Raw genomic sequence first — 23,099 nt, forward strand, 5'->3', positions numbered from 1 at the left:
TGGGCCTGGTGGAAGCCATTCCCTTGAAGCAACATTGCCATCTCCTGGACAACCAGCAAAGGTACCCATGGGAGGAGAAGGAAGGATTTGTGCCAGAATGCTGGAGCCTTGCTGAATTTTGCTTCTTACTCCCAGGTGGACTTGGAAATACCAAGAGATTTCTATAACTAAGTCGTTTTTATCAATATAACAATGATATTTGCTAATATCATTAAAAGCAAATGTTATATCACAAACTTTGACTCTTTAAAAATCAACCGTTTTGAATATTCCACAAAATAATACTTCTCTTCTCTTTCATAGCAGATGAACCTAAAAGTTTGATGCAAGTAAACTTCAGTGGTATGGAAATTTCCTATCCCTTTGACTGAAATTACAGTATTAGGGCTGCCCAAGTCTGTGAGGCTTTCTTGGAACACAGTACCACCACCACCAAATATGCATGTGCGTGCACACACACACATACACACACACACGACTTTAGTCCCCAAACTAGCCTAAAGGTTATACTTTTCATCAAAAGGTGTAGAAGCTGGTATAGTAGAAATACTCACTGAAACACAGAAAATGATTCAGAGACTGTAAAATGTTTGATTTATGGTTGACAAAGGATGTTAGAAATACGAACTTTTTGTGCTTGGAAAGCTCCTTAGAATTACTTAATCCAACCCACTTATTTAACAGATTAGAAAACCTAAGTGAGTTTTGTTTTTCTAATTCGAAATGTTAAGTGTGAGAGCGGTCAACTCAAGAAGCTGAAATTTTCCTTCTCTGCCTAATTTAATGAGGTGAACCAAATGACCCCTAGGGGGCCAACTCTAATTAATCAACTCTACTGGAATTTTTTATAGCTACTTCAAGTCTGTAGAGACTTATTATTATTATTATTATTACTATTACTATGCTAGTAACTAGTATTTATTAAACTCTTAACCATGTGCAACATTCTGGGCTAAATGCTTTTCATATACTGCTTCATTGAATCTTCCAAGTAATCCTTTGCAGTAGGTGCAGTTTTTATCCTAATTTGACGGATGAAGAAATTTGTACTCAGAGAGTTTAATAATTGGCCAAAAGTACAACCAGCTAGTTGTCACAGGTGCAACTAGCTGGGGTCAGTGTCACAGGTGGTAAAGTAATTTACCAAGACAGTTCTAGGTAAAGAAAGGCAGATTTATTAGAGAAGTATGAAAATACATTGCAAGGTTGCAACCGTCAGCACAGCAGTGAAGAGGCTGGATAGAGGCAGGGTGCAACTGCAGCGAAGTTTTATAGAGTTGTGCTGGAGGGAGCTGCTGTGCTGAAGGAGGTCATTGTGCCCACAGAACAAGGTCATTGTGCCAGGAAGAAGTCATTGTGATTTCCCATTTCTCAGAACAATTGTTCATTGTTCTTCCCCACCTGGGGCTCTCGCCCACCAGGGACCCCTTCCTCATTGTTGAACCAAGGTTTGAAAACAGATAGCCTGGCTTGGAAATTCCTTATCATTGTTCTATTTTACCTCATATTACTTTTCTGAAGGAAAATTTTTCTGTAGTTTACTCTCTTTTACTATATGAAAACCAGAAAGTAGTAAAAAGATAACATTACATTTTGTTAGCTTTAAAAAAATCCGTTCACCATGTTCCTTTATGCCCTTATTTATGGCATCTGCTGATCTTATGGAACATATTTGAGAAAACCAAAACTCCTACAAGCATGCTCAATATCCTATACAAAATCAGTCCCCAAGGAAGGTACCCAAGAGTACATTGCTCTGTAAACTCTGAGACTGTATTCGTAACTTGTAGAAGGCAGAACTGTAACCAAAGATGGTGTTTCATGAAGCCATCTGTGTTTATCAGTATTCTGCCCTAGAGAAGTTCTGGGTCAGGTCTTATTTCAGGTCAGCTCGTCTTTGCTCTAGAGTGAAATGGAATGAATGAGAATGTCTTCCCAGAAGCCATGTGCAGGGTCACTTCAGACGCTGGAGAATTTCCAGTAAGGAAGAGAATCAAAGGGTCAGGATGAAATTCTTACAGGCCAACTTGGAACAAACCACATCCTTTACTTTTTAATGCAGTTGGACATTTACAATTGATCTTTGACCTGTTGGTACAACTAGATATGCTACATGGTTTCCTTTTCTGAATAGGAGTTCCTTATTTTCATACTTGAATTATGTCGCCAGTATAACTTTTCCAGGAAATATATAAAGTACAATGATTTGACTACTTTTTTATTTTAGATTTTGTGATTTATTCAATAAATTAGAGATCAGAAACATAAATTCCTGGGAGCTTTGAATATATTTTTAATGTGAAAATACAATGTATTAGTTTCCAAGAGCTGCCCTAACAAAATACCACACACTGGGTAGCTTAAAACAACAGAAATTTATTCTCCTACACCTCTGGAGACTAGAAGTCCAAAATTAAAGTGTCTAGTGTTGGTTTCTTCCAAAGACTTTGAAGGAGAATCTGCCTCAGACCTCTCTCCTACCTTCTGTTGATGGCTGGCAGTCCTTGGCTTGTAGAACTATCACTCTAGTCTCTGCCTTCACCGTCACATGGCATTCTCTCTGTGTCTCTGTGTTGTAGGAAAATCCGGGTTCTGTCACATGACCAGGTTAATTTGGCATGCAGACACTTTGAAGGATGAGTGGTTACAGACTTTATTCAACAAAAAGGAAAAAGACTCTCAGCAAAGTGAGAGGGGTTCCTGTTAACAGGCCCCATCTCACAGACTGAATCCCAGGTTACCACCCAGGAACAGGAGAGGCCAGGCTGCTCTCCACTGCAAACGGCAGGAACTTCCATAGCTCCATCCCATTCTCCCAGTGTGCAGGTTGGTTGGAGGGTCTCTGGGGACCCCATTATACTTGGCTGTCTCATTTGTGTCTCCACATGGTCATCTTCTTATAAGAACACCAGTCATACTGCAATAAGGAAAAACCTTACTGTAGTATGATTTTAACATAACTTAATTATACCTGCAGCAACCCTATTTCCAAATAAATTCACATGCTGAGGTATTGGAGATTAGAACTTGAATGTATCTTTGTGTGTGTGTGTTTTGGGGAGTGGCACACAATTTGACCCATAACACATAACATACATTACACAGTATATAAAAATAAGTATGCACAGTTTTTAAAAATTATTATAAAGCCATCACCATCTAATTACATCCTTGGTCAAGAAATTAGACACTCTTAGACCCAGAAAATCCTTCCATTTTTCAATTTTTGAATTTTGAATAAATGGAATCATAAACACAAATTCTTTTGCTTCTTTCACTCAACATTGTATTGGTGAAAATAATGTATCTTGTGAGGTTTAGTTCTCATTTGTTCATTTTATTATATCTGTCTTTTAGCACAATTTATCCATTCAACTGGAGGTGGGCATTACCCGTGTCAGGCTATCCCAAGCACTGATACCATGGGCATTCTTGCACATTCTTGTACTCTGGTGCTCACGTGCAGGGGTTTCTCTGGGCTCTACATCTATGAGTGGAATTGCTGGGTCACTGAGTATGCATATCTTCAACTTTATTAAGTACTGTCAGATAAGCAGTTGTACCAGCTTACACTCTGATAAGCCATGCATGAGGGTTTCTCATTGTACTACAACCTTATCAACATTGGTATTTTCCGTCTATTTAATTTTAGCCAATTTGTTCGTTGTAGAGTGATATCTCATTTCATCTGAATGGTTTCCCTAATTACCAATGAAGTTAGACATGTTAATATTTTTACTGACCAACAGTGCTTTTATGTTACTCTTAGAAGCATTTCCATGTTATCGTATAGACATTTTAAACATAATATAAAATAACTACATACTCCTTAGAGTAAGTTTACCCCACTGTGCTGATTTTTTCCAAAATTTTGATCTTAAAATTAATGCTACAATTAATAATTTTGTATGTAAGTTTTAGGATTATTTCCTTGTAATAAATTCCCCAAAATAGAATTATTAAGCTGAAACATTTGAACTATGTTAAGGGTCTTTATTAATAAAAAAAGTTACATTTTTATCTCTCTCTGTGATGCATAAGACTACTTACTTCACTAACCAGTATATTACACATTTAAAGAGAAATTCTTGCTAGTTTGGTAGCAAAAATAAAGTCTTATTTTTTTGAAATCCAAATTCATTTGACTATTAGAGTTTAGACACTTTATCTGTAATTATTAACTAGTGGTATTTCTTTTTTAGTTAATTGTCCAAATTTAGTTCTCACATCTTTATTGGTTGAAATTGTTCTGCTTTCTTTGCACTTTTATGAGCTCTTCATCAAGATATAAGCTTATGCTCTCATAATTGCTATAAACATTGTAACCAGTTTGATTTTTCCTAAATACAGTGATGTTAACTTTCGATTGTCAAGTTTTCCCTTGTCTTTTCCTTTGTACCAGAATGTCCTACTCCTTTCATAAGTTGCATAACAATCTCAATTAATTATAATCTAGTTTTTATAAATGTTAAAAAAATGTTTAACATTTGATTCGCCTGGATTTTATTTTGGTGTACATATCAATTTAGGAAGAATTGACATTCTTACAGTAGGGAGTCCTTCCATGCAGACATACTTTCTCTAAAAAGTTTTCTTTACATTTCTATAAACTATACCCTATAAAATTTGCAGCAGTTTTCATTCTAGATGGGCAGAGTACATTGTTTCTTGGGGAGATAAAGTGACTTTTAATGGGAGAAGTTCCTTCATGAATCTTTTAATTTTTGCAAGAGGGTCTCCAGAACTAGTCTAGAATGATAGCAAATGAGACAGATAAATATTTAAATTTTCTCTGCATGATAAAGAAGAAGGAATTTTCAGATTTCATCTGTGGGCAAAAGAAACACTGGTTTGTGTGCACTGAGAATGGGATGAAGAGCAGAGACAGGATAAGAATTTCAGCAGAGAAGATGGAGACCTCTTCCAGTCCTGATGGTCTTGATTCCTTGAAGAGCCTTTCTGTGGTACTAAATGGGAGGACCAACTCAGATAAGTGCTTCCCATCCCTTCCAGACACTTCCTATGCTGCAGTGCATGCCATAGAAAGCAACATCTACCTTCACACATAATCTTTTAAAAATAAATATAATGCCCTGGCTAACATGTAGAGGAAAACTCATGATTGTTAAAACTAGAATAAATAAACTATAGTGATGTAGTGTGAAATTCAATATGTTAATATTTAGGAAAGATTATCCTAAGTGAGATAATGAAATATGATTTGCTCGAACCCATGCATAGAATCCAAACAGCTACATATTCGAACTGATAGAAGTGTTTTATATTGTAATTCAAACACCACGAGCATCATTGCCATCATGAATGGTATTCTAAAATAAGAAAAATTATTGGTAAAGTTCTGAATAAATCAAAGTTCAGCCTCACCTTGATTTATACCATAGCTGCATTTCTAGAAACCTCTATAGTTATTTAAAAATTCAAAATTATTTTGTGTTTATATATAAAAGAGAGAAGTCTGCTATGTTACTGCATCTAAATATCTATGATTACATCAGCACTAAATCTAAGTCTTTAATGAATTATGAAATAGTCAAACACAGGGAAAATTCCAGAAAATATTGACACCTGTATACCATACCCATATTTGACTGAATTTAATTATTTCCATATTTGCTGTAGTTCTCTTTTGTCCTATGAATTTTACAGAAAGCCCTAGCCCTTTTCTTTCTTCTCTCCTCCCATGTTTTTTTTCCTCCACAGAGATTACTACTGTTCTAAAATTGATGCTTGTCATTGCTTGGTAAATTTTTGTTCTTTTTACTATTTGTATGTGTATCCATTTAAAAAATATACTATTATTTTGTGTTTTAAAAAACTACATACATTGTGTCTCACTTTTGCAACCAGTTTTTATCCATCACAATATATCTTTGAATAGAGAACTGGTGTTTTTTTTTTTTTTTATTTCAACTGCTGAACAGAATTCCCTTGTATAAACCATAGTTTAGCTATTCCTTTACGAAGGTAAAGTTGTTTTAGCTTTTTCCCAATAATAAGTATCTTTCAAATTGTGCAGTAGTTACTTGAGAGGAAGAAATAGAATTACCGGGAAGCAATGTATGAACATTTTCAACCATATTAAATTATATTCATCAGTGTATATATCAATGTGTATGTCCATCAGTAGAGTTTAAAGGTTCAAAATCATTTCCAACATTTGATACTCTCAAACTTCTTAGTGTTTGCCAATTAAATGGTATTTTGATTTAATTTGCATTCTCCTGATTACCAGTAAAGTATATTCTTATATGTATACAGGCCACAGAATCTCACTTGTAAGAATTGTCTCTTCATAGCTTCTGCCCATTTTTCATTGGGTTGTGCTTTTCTTATTTATTTTTCATAATAAAGGTCATATTCAAAAAGGAAACATTTCTTTATGTATTGAAAACATAATCAGAATATATAAAGATCTACTATGAAGGAAATGATAAAATTTTTATTGAAGGCAAAAGACAATAAATGGAAAGTTTTACTAAGTTCATAAATAGAAAGACTCATTATTGTAAAGATGGCAATTCTTTCAGAATTAGTCTATAAATTCAATGCAATTTGAACATTTTTCCCCACAAAATTTGCAGGGTAAAGAGCAAAAACAACATACCAATTTTGGGAAAGTGAAGTAAAAAGAATGAGAAAGAAATTTTTTTTTAATTAAAAAAGAATAAGATGGAAAGAAAAGACAGTGAATAAGGGTACTTACCCCACCAAATATCAAAGCAAACTAATTAAAATACTGTCGTGCTGATGCATAAAGAGAAAACTGGACCAATGAAATAGAATGTAAAGCCTAGAAACAGACCTACCTACAGAAAACATTTGTAATGACAGGTGTGGCAGTGGATAAATAATGGACTCTTAATACAGGTATTGGAATCAAAGACAAACAAAGTTGTAAAAGCACAGATTTCATCTCTAGTGTGTGTGGATGGGAATGGGGGGTGGGGAGTGGGAGTGCGTGTTTAATTTCAGATAAATTAAAAGTAAATGAAAAGCTAAATAATAAGCTTCTAAGATAAAGATATAGAAGTAGTGATTGGAAAAGAATGAGCAATACTCTGTATTCAGTCACTATGTTTCCAGAATACCCTCTCAGCTTATTTACTTTTGATGGGTGCATTTTAAGCCAAGTCTTCTATTAGATCTGAAACAACAGAGCATTATTATTTTTTTTATTCTTCCACCAGTTGAGCTTGTTTGAATACTTTCCAATAAACCTGAGTTTGTAGACAGAGTGTTAATTGTTTTCATTTTGTTCAGTCTCTTAGCTGGCTGGAAGAGGTGGAGAGATCAGCCGAACAGCTGTTAATGGTATATTTTGTTTCTGCTCCCTTTGTCCATAACTTCCTTAAAGATCCTGCAGTGCAGTACCCACCACCGTGTCAGAGGCACATGTGCCCCTGTTGGGGGACATTCTCAAAATTCAGAATTCAAATTATTCCTTAACTCAGGGCTATAGCATGTTATTGAATATAATGCCCCAGCACTGAAATTTAATATTTTATTAAAGGTTTTTCTGGGTTTAGATGTTTTCATTAATTTTACCAAAACTGAACCTACACATTTCATCTCTAAACAAAGGCATGTTTCTTAGATGAAGGTTTTTTTCTTCTACTCTGTTTTGATACATTGTTCATATTAAAAAAGAAAACACTTCTTTATGTATTGAAAACTATAAAACCATTTTTGCTTAAAATATTCACCACCCACCAATTATCAAGTAAGTTATAGTCAATGAAAAAAAAATCCCCTCTCACAATTTTTAACTCCAGTCCTCAAATGCATGACTTAAAACATAATAAATCACTAATGCCTGCCTTTTTAACATCACCTTAAAAAATTACACTTTTCTTAGCAAAGGGATTAAGACAAATCAGAAAGACCATGGAGAAAATATTACCATGGTTTATTAGTAAGGATTTGAGAAGGAATTTGGTTCCATTTACTATAACTACAGGTAGAAGTTCAGAATGCTTGTTAGTTGTTTATTTTATCTGAGATGTTTGATCCTTGTTGGTTTACACTTGTTCTCATCACCTTGATCTGCACCTGCCTCAGTACAAAACCCTGCTGGGCTGGTATAGGCTTCTGTGCAAATAAAGAACAGCACATTTGTCCTGCATTCTTTTATGAAAATATTAATTGTGTCTGCTATTTTTTGAGCACTCACCAAGAGTTTTACATATATCATCTTGCTTATTTTTCATAGCATGAATTATTTAGAAACATCTATTATTCAAAGGTTAGATCCCTTTTATTCTATTCAGGACTTTTCATTTTCTGTGTGTTCTGGAATTATTTCTCAAGTCTGCTTCTTTTTCAAGGATGCAATTTTGTACAGTGTCGAGTATGTTAAGAACTGTCACCAAAGCATATTTTCAGTTGGCTGCTTTGTTCTAGTTTCAATTTTGCCCTTTCAGTCTACATTCTATGGCAAATATATTCTGTTGTGTCTTCCATAGTCTTGTCTCAAATGAAATCTTAAATGAAATACTATTTTCCTTAAGTTCTCATTTATCTAATACTCACATTCTCTAGAGTCTGGGGTTGAGAACTACCTTCTTCTAGAGCAACAGGAACCATTAATTCCTCACCTGTGCACCTCATTCTTTAAGATTTATGTCATCCAGTGAAATTACCCTTTATTTCTTCTTATCTATAATCTTACTAACTCCCAGTGACTCTCCCATTTTCCCTGAAGGCATAGGTATCTGGCTCAAGTCTTCCTTTTATCTCTGTCCTGACGTCACCCTCAGAAACCATTATGGATGCCCATTCAACACACTTGCACTCACAATTCTAAACCTTCTGGGGCAAACTGTATGGCAATGATAAAAAATCTCATTGGTCATTCCTGCAGTGGACTCCCTGTTAAAGATTTGTACATCATCTTGTTGGACTCAGTTTGAGTTACTGGTTCCAGTTGCCCAGTTTCATCTCTATCTTACCCTTATTTAGGTATCTAGGTCATTCGACTCTTTCTTGAGTGCCAGTATAGTTTATTTTTTTTTCCTTAGGTTAGGATTTAACCAGAATAACCTTAATTATGCTGTTGTAAAGACACTCATATTTCAGTGGCTTAGAGCAACAGAGGTTTATTTCTCGCTGTCACATAGTGCACTGCAGTTCCAAGGGGCAATTCAGAATCAAAGCCCTCCATTTGATTTCTCAGGGCTCCGAGCTGCCTCGGTCTTATGGCTTCACCATCTCTACCTGAGGCTTGCCCCACTGTCACAATGCCATGGGGAGAAGAAGGCTTTAAAAATCCCTCATGGACTTTTCATTGTCTAAGCCTGGAAGCCACTCTCATTTCTTTTGTTCACATGTCATTAGCTAGAAGAGACATATGCCTGCTGAACTTCAAGGGGACTAGAAAATGTGGTCTTCCATGAACCTGGAGTGGAAGATAACTAGATATTGGTGATAGTTATTTCTACCATAGCTGAATTGAGTTTCTGTGGGTTTTGGTAAAACAAACAAAAAATGCTGACTAATTCTGCATCTTTACCTTCTCTTTATATTTTCGGGTAAGTGAGATCTCTCCTCCAATTTAAGACCAACACCTTCCTCTTTGCAATGCATCATACACCCAGCAGTACAATGTTGCTCTACAAGTAATTTATCTGTATTATTTACCCAACATCTCCACTTACATGGACTCTTTGCCCTCATTTTCTAAGCATACTTAAGCTTTTGCAACTCTTTTCTCCCGTTTAGCTAACCTCTAATTTCTTTCTGTTGCTTTTTGTTTGAAATCCTGGAAAGGGCAGTCTCTGTTTTCTGCATCCACTGTCTCACCATCCACACACTCCTCAGTCCAGCAAACCCTGCCTCTGTCCCCACATTCCACTGGAACTGTTCAGACCAAGATCACTAGTGGCGTGTAATTGATTATCTATAGTTTTCAACCTTCCAGTTACCACACTTCTCTACTACATCTAATGGTATTGATGACTCATTTCTCGAAATTCTTTTCTGGTTTTTTTTTTTTTTTCAGTTTTCTTGGGTGTGCTTTCTTCTCCCTCTCTGAAAACAAAATCCGAGATGATTTTTCTGTTATTTCTTTCTTCCCACTCCCTAAATTTTTGCTTCACTTTGGGTGTCATCATTTGCTCCTTGCACTTCCTATTATGCACAACTTCCTTGAGCAATCAAAACTACAATTTTCTCTTTATCTGTGAAGACAGCTCCCCAAATTCTATCATCATATATATGATAAAAGACTTGTGTCTAGAATACATAAAGAGCTATTAAAACTAGACCTGGCATGGTAGCTTACATCTGTACTCCCAGCATTTGGGGAGTCTGAGGCAGGAGGATTGCCTGAGCCCAGGAATTTGAGGTTAGAGTGAGCTATGATGGCTCCACTGCACCTCAGCCTGGGCAACAGTGAGAACCTGTCTCCAACAATAACAACAAAAAATAGAACTATTACAACTCAATAGAAAAAGCCAAATAACCCAATTTAAAAATGGACAAAGTATATAAACAGACATTTCTACAAGAACAAACCACGCAAATGATCATTAACACAGGGATAGGAAACACCTTCATTCTGGACATGGAACGCTTGAGAGGATAACTAAACATCCAGTGGAGACAGATTATATACAGTTGGATAGATGAGTCTGGAGTTCAGAGCAGAGGCTCAAGCCAGAGATACCAAGCTGGAAGTGAACACCATTTGATGACATTTGAAGTCATAGGAGCAGATGGGATCACACAGGCTTGAGTTCAAATGGAGAAAAGGGCCTCTTAGACTGAGCCTAGGACATGCAAACATTTAAACATAGAAAAGAGTAACGGATCCGGCAAATAAGACTGAACAAACACCACTGAAGGAATAGGAAAACAGCTCGGTTTTATAAATGCTTATTAAACCAAACTATTTGACACTTGGTCTGTTCTCATAACGAGTTTCTTCTTCTTTAACAGCTACTTGTATTTTTTAAGCCATATTGAAAACAGGAAGCAAATATCACAAACTATTTCCCCTGTCTCCTGAAGCAAATCTTTTTCATATCAAAGCTTACTGCCAACTCCTCAGAATATTGCTTCTCATCCTTTGGGAGACACATTTTTTTCATTGAACCCATGTTTATTTATCATTTTGTTTATTTTTAATTTACTCAACCTTAAAGAAAAGATATCTTTCTAGACGTGCTGTTGGAGAATAACCAAGATGCAGACACTGAGCGCAGTCACCCTGCATTTATTTTATTTTTTATCTCTTTAATTCCAAAAAACTATTGATTAAAATTTTGCAAAGTAACCATAGATAAGACTGAATAACTCAGACTTTGGAATATGTACATTACTATATTATTTTGCACTAATCTGTTGAGCTCATGAAATCAGACCATATATTATCATTGGAGAGATATTTTCACTGAAGGAAATTAATGCTGCTATTATCATTCAACTGAAAAAGAGGTTAATCCTGAGGAAGACTGATTTTTTTCAGAGGGTACAAGTTTGGATAAAGTGATAAGGACTTCTTCCCCCACTCAGGGACAAAATTCTGTCTGTTCTGGACTCAAAGGCAAGAGGAGGCCTGGACCAGCCCTAGGAGTAGAGGTGAATGGCTCTGGCTCATGGAGGTGGACTGGAGTGAAACAGGGAGATGATATGGCATGAAGGAGAGTGGTACCAATGGGGCATTGGGTTATCAGAAGCCACTTGTATGAGAAGGAATTTGTCAAGCAACAGTGAGCCTACATTTTTGAGTGGCAGTAACAGCAGCAAAAGCAAGGGTGATGATGCCCATCTCTGGAGCAGCCAGCATCTTTGATAACAAGAAAGGAGTCCTTTAGTCCAGGGGGAATACCAGGGTTTATTCTACAACCAGTGCCTTACATAAAGAGCAACTGCAGCCAGGCACAGTGGCTCATGCCTGTAGTCCCAGCACTTTGGGAGGCCAAGGTTGGGGGGATCACAAGGTCAAGAGATTGATATCATCCTGTCCAACACGGTGAAACCCCATCTCTACGAAAAATACAAAACTTAGCTGGGCTTGGTGGCACATGCCTATAGTCCCAGCTACTCAGAAGGCTGAGGCAGAAGAATTGCTTGAACACAGGATGCGGAGGTTGCAGTGAGCTGAGATCGCACCACTGCACTCCAGCCTGGTGACAGAATGAGACTGTCGAAAGGAAGAAAGAAAGAGAGAGAGAGAGAGAGAGAAAGAAAGAAAGAAAGAAAGAAAGAAAGAAAGAAAGAAAGAAAGAAAGAAAGAAAGAAAGAGAGAGAGAGAGAGAGAGAGAGAGAGAGAGAGGGAGGGAGGGAGGGAGGGAGGGAGGGAGGGAGGGAGGGAGGAAGGAAGGAAGGAAGGAAGGAAAAGAAAAAAGAAAGGAAGAACAATTACTTGGACAGCGGTTGTCTCTGCTGGGAATTCATATCAGGAAGGAGTACCTTGAAGAAACAACATTCCCTGCTAACACAGTATGTGGAGGACCATAGCTGTTAAACACAGGGGTACCTAGGTGTGATACTGTCTACTTCACCAGCTGGTGAAACTAGGGCTATGGCTATATAAAGGTTTAAGAACAGCCCCTTAGGTGAATGGAAGAGAGAAGTTTTTTTTCCTCCAGCTCCCTTTGCATTTCTGCCTTTATCTCAGTCCATCGTCTCCTTAGGTCTCATAGAGGCCAAGTCCCCTTCACACTTTGGATGGAATTAAGCAAAAGCCTTCACAATTTTTGTCTGTTTCTTGCAGAAAGACCATTTCAGAATTATCTTCCCCTGCATAGTCAGGGTAGGGCTCCCTCTTTGCTGGGCCGGAATATTTTCATGGACTCCAGGTTGCACTTCTTTGTACCGTCTTCATCACTGAGAAATGGGTAAGACAGGCAGTGACTAATCATCTGAGAGTGTCTCTTCGAATACCTGACAGGTTGCATGCCTGTCAGAATGATGAATTTAAGGGGAGGGAGAATTTGTGTACCCTGAAGCCAGACACTGAACATGTCAGTCAACCTCTTCCTCTAACTCTTGGGGGCGTTGTCTGTCCATTTTGTTTAAGAGGGACATCCAAATTAATTCCCTTTTATTATGTAATTAATAGAAATTTCACCATTCTTTGGTTTATAGTTTGTTCATATATTTAGTTTACATAGCTATTGCTAAAGGGCTTTGTTTGGTAAGTTTTTCTGTATTTTTATAGACGATTTAATAGTAGGCAAGGAGCAGTGTATTAGAGGTGTATATGGTCTGTGCTAATCTAGAAGGATTGTACTGTGGCAAAGTGATAGTATCAGTGAGACAGTAATTCAAGTAATCAACAAGAAAGCCCAGACTGAGTGGAGAAAGAAATGAAATTAAGAGAGGGTGAGAGACCTGTATACAAAAAGGGGCAAGGAACTGGAGTCATGAAGACATTAAAGAATTGGCGCGGTGTAACTGAGAGAGAATGATGGAAAGATAAGAAGAGAAAATACTGGAGTGACATAAAAGGGCCAAGGATGAGATCATGTGAGTGGACAGCTGACCTGGAGTGAAATGCAGGTTGTTAGAATTGTGGAGGTCCAGGAGTTGTGAGGGTGATTTTGGACTGGTAATTTATGTCAGCATCAAAATCCTTTGTGGATGATGGCAGAATTAAAGAAATGAACCAGAACTGAGAGACAGATGACCAAGTCCTCAAAAGGAAGTCACTTACATTATAGCAGATAGTAATGCCTAGGATGCCTAGGGTGCCTAGGATGGGTAGGTGAGAGTCCTAGCTTCTTATTGCTTCTGTCACAAGTTACCACAAACTGGGCAGCTGAAAACAACACAAATTGATTATTTATAGTTATGCAGGTCAGAAGTCTGACACAAGTCTCAGTGGATGTAATGGTTAATTTTATGTATCAACTTGACTGGGCCATGCTGCTTAGCTATTTGGTCAAACAATATTCTGGATGTTTCTGTGATGCTGTTTTTCTGGATGAGATTCACATGTAAATCAGCAAACTCTGAGTTAAAAACAGATTGTTCTCCTTAATGTGGGTGGGCCTCATCCACTCAGTTGAAAGTCTTAGTAGAACAAAGACTGACCTCTCATAAGCAAGGAAGGGCTCTGGCAACAGACTGTATCTCTTCCCTAGCTCTCCAGCCTACTGGTCTTCTCTTCAGATTTCAGACTTGTACCTTCACACTGCATGAGCCAATTCCTTAAAATAAATCATTCCCTCTCTGAACATACACACACACACACACACACACACACACACACACACACACATACACATACATTCTATTGGCTTGATTTCTTAAAATAAAAAAAAATTTAAAAAAACCCTGACAGTGGGCTAAGATCGAGGTCAAACAGAATATATAGAGGAGTCTATTTCCTCACCTTTTCCAGCTTCTAGAGGCTTCCCACATTTCGTGACCATGATCTCCTTCCTCCTTCTTCAAAGCTAACAATGGTGGGTAGAATCCCTTACACATCCTATCTCTCTGACCCTCCTTCTATAGTCACATTTCCTCTAACTATAGCCAAAAAAGGTCCTCTGATTTTAAAGAGACAGGACCAACATGGATAATCCAAGATAATCTCCCCATCTCAAAGTTATTAATTTAATCACATCCGCAAAGTGCTTTTTTGCCATATAAAGTAACATATAATCACAGGCCCCAGGGATACGGACTTAGACATCTTTGGGGGTCATTTTTTCTGCCTAACACAGTGATAGAATCTGCCCTCAGAAGAGAAGCTGGAAAGAAGACTGATGTACACAGGGCTAAATGGAGTTCTTGCTGCACCAAATATGAGTTCCCCTTCTAGCTACAGGCCCTCATTTCATTCTTCTAAGCCAGCATTACCCAAAGTGTGCTTTGTGGCATATTAGTATTGCAAGATGCATTAAAAACAAAAGCGCTGTGGTTAAATAAATGTGTAGATTCTATGTACCTTTGTATCTTTACAATTCACATTAGCATATGAAGGATTCTGAGAAGTTTATGATGAGGAAGTCTGTCCCGTTTAACATGGGTTTTCCAGGACTTATTTTTCCAGGGAATTCTCTTTTTGAAACACCTATTAACAGCTCCAGAATCATTGTTTAATACAGTGGACTTTGGGAAATGCATTTCTAGACAACACAAAGATACTTTCACAGGTCCAGGGATGGGGGAAAAGAGCCTTACATAATCCGTAAAGCCTTGCTGGAGTTCCCTAGAATCAACTTGAATTATCCATAGCCCCATTTAGTAGGTGAGGGATAAGATTCAAAGAAGTTAAATTTTGCCCTCATGAGTGGAAGAGTCAAGGTCTGAACCCAGTGTGTCTTACTCCAGAACCTTCAGTTTTAAGCACTGTACTTGAGTTCCTTTTTTCATATTAAGCCATGTCCAAGCCTCCTAACCAGCCCTTGGTTGAACACCACCCCTGGTCTAATAGGCTACAGCATGGAAGGATCAAGTGTTACAGAAGATAGCACCTGTGCTTCCCCTACATCAGGGGCTGTGAGCAAGGCAGTTATAGAAGAAGCTGAGGGAATGGCAGGTTTGCTGACTGACATATACAGTCTACAGTGGAGATGAGATTCACAGAATAAGGCAACAACAGCAAAGTCCCCTAAGGCAGTCCCAAGACTAAGTTACATTACCAGCAGGACTCTAAGTAGCAAAGGGAAGGCAGCACCACCTAGTGGACAAAACGAGAGCTCTGCAGTGAGGTCACTGCGGTCAAAACCTGATTTCACTATTAAGCAATTTGTCTCAAGCTCAGTGTTTTAATCCGCAAATTAGGATAACAGTCTTAACATCATAGGATAGTTGTGAGGATTAGTGAAAGCATAGACAAAGTGCCAAGCGTGCAAAATAAATGCCATATCCAGCTGTTGTTATTATTATCTTTTCTTTTCTTTTCTTTTCTTTTCTTTTCTTTTCTTTTCTTTTTTTGAGACGGAGTTTTGCTCTTGTTGCCCAGGCTGGAGCGCAATGGCGCAATCTCGGTTCACGGCAACCTCGGCCTCCCGGGTTCAAGCGATTCTCCTGCCTCAGCCTCCCTAGAAACTGTGATTACAGGGTTATTATTAATTATTAAGTCCAAGCCGATCTTTCTTCATGGCTCTTCCTCCTGGCCCCACCCAGGTTAATTCAACTATGCTTGCAAGAAGTGCGTGTACTTCCTCCTCTTACCACCCAGGGCTTTGGTTGGTGTGGCCCTCTTAATTGAAGAGTGTTGCTGAGGGCTGCGAGAATTCTGAGGCCGCAAGAAAACAAAGCAAAAGGGGCTGGAGTGATTTGCTTTCAGCGGACTCCCTAACTGGGCCTTCCCTGCAGCGTTCACTTCTTTGTAGCTCTTGGTGGGGGCTGGCTGCCAGCAAAATGTTTTGTCTTGAAAAAGAGAGGGGTCCACCGTTATTCTGTCTCCATTAGCTTTCTAATTAGTAAAAACTTCAAGAAGCTGGCATGTGCTTGATTCTTAGCATCCAATTCTGAGCTTTCATCATTTCCCCTATTTGTATGTTTTCTTGGTTAGCTTAATGGAAAAACCTTCTAAAATTCTTTAGATTATCTTCCATAAGTTATTACTTACAGAGATGACAAAGAAAACACTTGCATTTCTGTTTTTAAGTCTGATATCTTTTGCTAAATGGGTATTTTAAATGTTCAGAAGATAATAAGATCCAGGCTCCCCTAAGTAAGAAACAAATTAAAGAAAAAGTGCTGATAGAAAATAAATAAAGAAGTACAGGCCCAAGGAAATTTCATCCTTTAATTTCCGGTTTCAGATGCTTCCAGTTATAAAACAAAGATAATACACCCAGACTGAAAACTCAGAACAGAAGACACATATGGTTTTTGATTGTAGAATTTAAAGAGAGTCGGTCAGAGAAGGAAACCTATAATGCTAACAGGTGGGAAAGAAGGCTGTGATTACTACTTCTCCTCTGAAAATGCACTTGGGAATCACCTGGCTGCAGTAAGCAACCCAAACTTGAAAAAAATTGACCTAAAATTGTCGTATAGGTGAGACCAAAACAATTAGTGTTTGGAGAAAAAAAGAAAAATGCTAACATCTAAGGTTAGTGACAGGGATATTTAACATACATCTAGTTATTTCTATTATTTTAAACCTTGCTATATTACATTGTTGGAGGTAGAAATTAGAAATTGATCAAAGTGTTGCTTTTAATTAAAGAGTTTAATTTTAAGGAAAATGAATTAATGGATTTTCAATATATCTTTTTCAACCACTTATCTACACCTTTGTTGGAGCAAGTCCAGAAACCAAAATAAAGGCATGATACTTAAAAGGAAAGGATCAGTTTCTGTGTTGAGAATGTGCTTTGCAACTCCAATTCTTCATGTGAGAAAACGATAGAATGGGGATAAACAATTGCCTTGGTGGGACTCATTTCAGAAGAAACATCGACAGTTTTTCATGTCTTTTAATTAAACACACTTCGAATATACCCAGCTGCCTTTTTTATTTTTTTAAGAAAAGCCTTTTAAAAATCTTAGGATAGTTAATTTTTTTAAGCTAATAGAATTCTGATATAGCATTTAAGTTTCTCTTTTAGATAGTGTCAGCTTAGCACAGTCTTTTCTCCTAATTTTTTAATTAGCCAAATGTCCCAGAAAGATAAGCATTATACAATTTCCAGCAAGACACAGTGGGAGCATCACAGACCCAAAACAAATAAAATTTGATCGGCTCGAATCTGACAAGCTTTGTGAACTGAGGCCTGATTCAACTTATCTGAGTCTGTGATTCCTCATTTTTCAAATAAGGAGAACAATGTGCAACCTCACATGGTTGTTGCAAGGATTAAATGAAACATTTTATTTTCAAGTACCTGACATAGCCACATCATAGATGCTTAATACATGTTATTTTCCTTTCAATTTTCCCCTTCATATGCATATATACCGGCAACATTAATTTCCTTTATATGTAGCCCCGATGCTGTTAACTTTATTAAGCTAGATTTTCCATTAAGCATTTATCCTTATTCATTAGCTAGGAGGACTGACGCACAAAGATATTAAATTATTTACTCAAGTTTAATGAATGAAATTGAAAACCCTTTTCCTCTGCTTAACATGAATGTGCCCTTTTCAGTATGCAGAGCTTTGTTGCATTTATTCAGAAGCTATTGCTAAGTGCTTAGTTTGGAACATAGGATTAATGAGCCCGGAGACATGGCGTTGGTCACCATGGCAACCAAACTAGCTTTGCTGTGTTCCAAGCTCAAACAACGGATGTGGGATGCTTAACTCTGGCCTGCGGTATATAGCTGGGTGTTCTTTTTCATATGTCTGACTCCCCATTGCTCCTTCCAATTACTCCCTAATTCTCGTGGAAAGATAAATAAAAAGAACACCCCTACTTCTTTGGGGCTTTGCTTTTTCAGCTATACCACCTAATCTCCTTCCCTAATATAATTATCTTCCCATCTGTTTCTTAAGATTTTGGCACCTACCTCACATTACTCCTCTCCTCAAAAATTCCTGACGTTATTCTGGGGGTCTTTAATACTGCCTGAATGACCCACCCAATCTCCTGGTCTCCCCGTTTCTGAATTTCATTCCCTTCAGTGACTTTCTTCTACTCTGACTTGATGACTCCAACCCACAGTCAAACCTGGACTGAGTCATTACCTGAAATTTATCTGTCTCCAGAAATCACTGATTCACATATGCAATCCTCTGCCCACAATCTTCTATCTATGCATCTTGCTTGTTCAGTGTCCACTATAACCATTCTTGGACTCCATCAGATCCCTCTCTGTGTTCTCTTTGTCCATTAAATGTTCCTTTCTTCTCTCCTTCTCTATCCAGCTTAGTTCCATATTTTATCATTTTAATAACTCTTTTGCTGAAACTTTAAATTCCCTTCATCTCTTCATAGCATCTACCTGGGGCCATTATGAGTGACCCTAACCCTGCGTGAGCCCAATTATCTGCTGTCTCAGCGTCTGCACCCAAGCAGCTGAGTGCTGTGTGGCAAAAAACACCTGTGCCACCTGTGCAAGACCAGTACCATCATAAAGTCAAACATCAGAACTCAGCTGGACCCTCCAGACTGCTCAGAAACCCAGTGTTTCTCTGTTTTACTTAGTTTCCCATTCTCTGTAATTCCCTATAGTAATTATTCTCTATAATTACAGAAAATATAATATATTCTCTGTAACAATTATTTCAAACCTCTTTTTGCCTTGAATCTTTTATACTTCTTCTCTTTTCACTCTCAACTCTCTTCACTTCTTACTTTACATAAAAAATGCCCTTCGAAGGGAAGCTTCCTTAAAGCCTTCCCACCACACATATCAACTCTCATTCTCTCCTTTTCTGCTTCTGGCTATGATAGAACAAAGTTTTTCCTCTCCAAAGTCAATCCCTTTACCTGCTCTGGATCTCATTTCCCAAACTTCTCAGAATCCTCACACCAAAAATTATCCCTCCTCTCTTCTTTGTCTTCAATCTATGCCCTACTGGTGGATTTTTCCATCAGTTTTTTAAATGCTCAGGTTTCTACCATCTAAAAAAAAAAAAAAAAAAAGTTCAAACCCATTTTCCTCTTCATCTACTTCTCGTCTTCTCTTCACAAATACTCCTTAAAAGGCTTGTTCACACTTTCAGACACCCTCCTTTTTAGTTCTCAATCGCCCCTGCTCTGATTTCTGCATCCATCGCTCAACTGATTGGTATAATCTTCAGTTCCATCCGTGTCACTAAATCCAATAGCAGCTGTTTAACTCTCAACTTACTGGATCTCTCCATAGTATTTAACACTTCTGACTTCTCCCTCCTTCCTGACATACTCTCTTCATATGGGAAAGAAGCAATGTGTACAACTGAGCATGATTTTACCGGTAATGATCATGAAATTGCTCTGGTTCAATCGCACTCTTTTCGCTAGTGCTAGAACTTGTTGTCAATTAAGCATTCAATAAATTTTTAACAATCAACACCCAATATGTACTATGCACTGGGCTCTGCCAAGCAAAATGGTCTCTGCTTTCATGAAACTTATGGTTTAGTGAAGGAGGCAGATACTAATCAAAGAATTCAACAAATAAAATATAAGTACCACAAAGGAAAGCTACAATGAGATATGAGAATACAGAACATAGCATAGTGTCCTAATTGAGTTTAAAGGAATGAAGGAAGACTGATCCTCAGAAGTGAAGTCTGAACTAACACCTTGCATAGGAGTTGAAGTTTGCTCAGCAAAGAAGAGGGACAGGGCATTCTAGATAGCAGATATGCTATATTTGCATCCCCAGCCTTTTCCCCTAACTTAGCACCTGGAATAATGGCAATTAGGTCTTGATTCTCTAGGAAAAAAAAAAACAGATTTTTCTTCAGAGAATCTGACTAATTCATAAGAGACTATGTCAGAGATTCCTCAGATGAAACGTCCAGCCAGATACTGTACAGCAAAAAAAAAAAAAAAAAAAACACCACTCTCCCTAGATAATTAGATTCTGAATCAGCTTTTAGTGACTCGATCTTAAATATAGGCAGACAGCCAAGGATAATAAGACATCTAAGGAAAACCTCTAATATACTTGACGGAGGCAATAAAAACAGAGAAAAACAACCTAGAAAAGATCTCCCAGAAAGCAGAGAGTAAAGAAACGTAAAATGGGAGAGATGATACAAGACAATTTAGAGAAACAGTCCAGGAGGGTCAATATCCAAATAATAGTAATTCAAGAAAGATAGCATATAGAAAGCAGAAGAAAAGAACTCATGCAGGAAACAACTCAGGAACATTTCTCAGAACTGATAGACAAGCATTGTGGAATTGAATGGACTCAGTACAAAGGATGAAGATAAACCTACCAAGGCAGTTCATTGTGAAATTTTAGAACATCAAAGACCAAAAAAAAAAAAAAAAATCTAAATTCCCCAGAGAGGAAGATAATAAGTCCCATGAAAAAACAAAGAAGTAAATGGCTTTCAATTTTCCAGCTGCAGTACTGGAAACTAGAAGGCAATGGGGCAATGCCTTCACCATGCTAAAAGAAAATGTTTATGAATCTAGAACTCTACGCTAAGTCGTGGGGTAGAATTCATGCACTGGGGTGCAGGTATAGTCTCATGCACCCTTTCTCAGAAAGCTACCAGAGGATTTATCTAACCCAAACAGGCAAGACACCAAGATTTAGGAAGACTTGTGGTCCAGGAAACAGGGGAGAGGAAAAGAGTGTTCCTGGGATGGTAGGGAATGGGGATCCCAGGATGACAGCGGTTCACCAGATGCACATCAACCTGAACCTAGGTGGAGCAGGTCTGAAGACTCCAGAAGGAACTTTTTCAAGAAAATAAAATTGATAAAATACCCACTAAGTTTAAATATTTCAGAAAAGATTAAAACTATTGTCTGACCAGGCACAATGCCTCACACCTATAATTCCAGCACTTTGTAGACATAAGCAGGAGGATCACTTGAGGCCAGGAGTTGGAGACTAGCCTCATCAAAATAGCAAGACCCTGTCTCTACTGAAAATAATCTTTTAAAAATTAGCCAGGCACGGCCCATGCGCCTGTAGTCTCAGCTACTTGGGAGGCTGAGGTGGGGGGATTGCTTGAGCCTGGGAAGTCAAACCTGCAGTGAGCCATGGTCATGCTACTGCATTCTAGCTTGGGTGACAGAGTGAAACCCTGTCTCTAAAAATAAATAAAATAAAATAAAATAAAACTATTGGCAAAAGCTTTGAGGTTAAATAGCAATGAGTATGTAGAAAATTAAGCCAAAGAATGAAATAAGACAATTTTCTACAGAGATAACAAACATTGCACAAAAAAAGAAGCTATCATAGTTGACCACAAGCCTCATAGTTATAATGTAACTCCATCATAAGGGACAGGGAATGAAGAAGTACTTGGGGAGAGGGACACGGAGAGCGGAAAAGGAGCCAGATCCTCATTTTCCATTAGAATCAATCAATAGATTCTCATAAAGCTGCTTCTATTGCTACTTATTCTTTTCCACTTTTATGGATAAATAAGTGGTATTTATTTAGTAGTTTGGAGTGAAATATCAAACTAATCAGCTCAAGGAAGTAAAAGTGGTTGCCTCTGAAGAAGGAATAATCTAGTACTACATATTTCATAATAAACCTTGAATATGGTATCTTCTTAATGTCTTTTAAACAATGTTCATATTTCTTCCACCTCTTTTGCTAAATATATTTTCTAGGCCCCTTAAATTTCTTGTGATATTATAAATATATCCTTTCTTACATTACAATTTCTAGCTGCTTATTTCTGGTATACAGAAATGTAATTGATTTTTATATATTGATCTTAAATGCACTACCTCTGCAACTCAATTACTAGTTGTAACCATTTAATTGTAGATTTTCTTGGATTTTCTATGTAGACAAACATCCTGTTTTAAATAATGGCCATTTTGCTTCCTCTTTTCAATCGTCATACATTATTTAGTTTTCTCTTCTCTTTGTGCCAGTTAGGACCTCCAGGACAGGGCTGAAGAGACTGTGATGAGAGCAGAAAAGTTGTTTCATTCCTGATTCTAAAGAGATGCTTCTACAATCTCAGCACTAAATAGACTATCAACTTGAAAGCACTGCTTAAGGTTGTGTTCCCCGAAGTGTGGTATGATTTTTCGTGGAACATTCTTTACGGGACTGGAGTAACTGCTGACTGACCAGGTGTGAGATAGGGACTGCAAACTCATTTCAAGTTAACTCACTCAGAGCAGAATGATTGGAGGCAAATCTTCTGGAAAAAGCAGTGACCAGAAGACGCAGCTTTTTAGAGTCATTTTCTGCCATCCGAGAACAGAGGGTCTCTGAGCAGACAGAGGTCAAGAATTTAATTGCCTTTTATTTACTGTTACTGTTACCCTCAATGTATGTCAAGGGATTTTGGGTTTCGATTTTTTATAGTAATATCAGATTTCCTTTAAAATTGAATTTAATAAGTAATATCAATTTGATGAGAACATTAAATTCATATTGTACAGGTGGTACTCACAATACAGCAGATGTGGCAAAAATCCTGAGGGTGGTTTGCAAATGACTGGTCAGATTTATGCTATTACAATGTATAACTTAGAAGATGAAAAGATGGAAGGCGATGAGGTGGTAAAAGCAGTGTCTGTCCAG

General features: G+C 37.6%; 1 protein-coding gene across 1 annotated transcript in view; it reads right to left on the minus strand.

Annotated features, from left to right (window-relative positions):
* Nucleotides 1-23,099, minus strand: part of ASB4 (ankyrin repeat and SOCS box containing 4) — a 53,206-nt gene that overhangs the window by 12,264 nt on the left and 17,843 nt on the right. The window lies entirely within an intron of this gene.

This window comes from Macaca mulatta, chromosome 3, assembly GCF_049350105.2.
Source record: "Macaca mulatta isolate MMU2019108-1 chromosome 3, T2T-MMU8v2.0, whole genome shotgun sequence".
Taxonomy (NCBI): Eukaryota; Metazoa; Chordata; class Mammalia; order Primates; family Cercopithecidae; genus Macaca; species Macaca mulatta.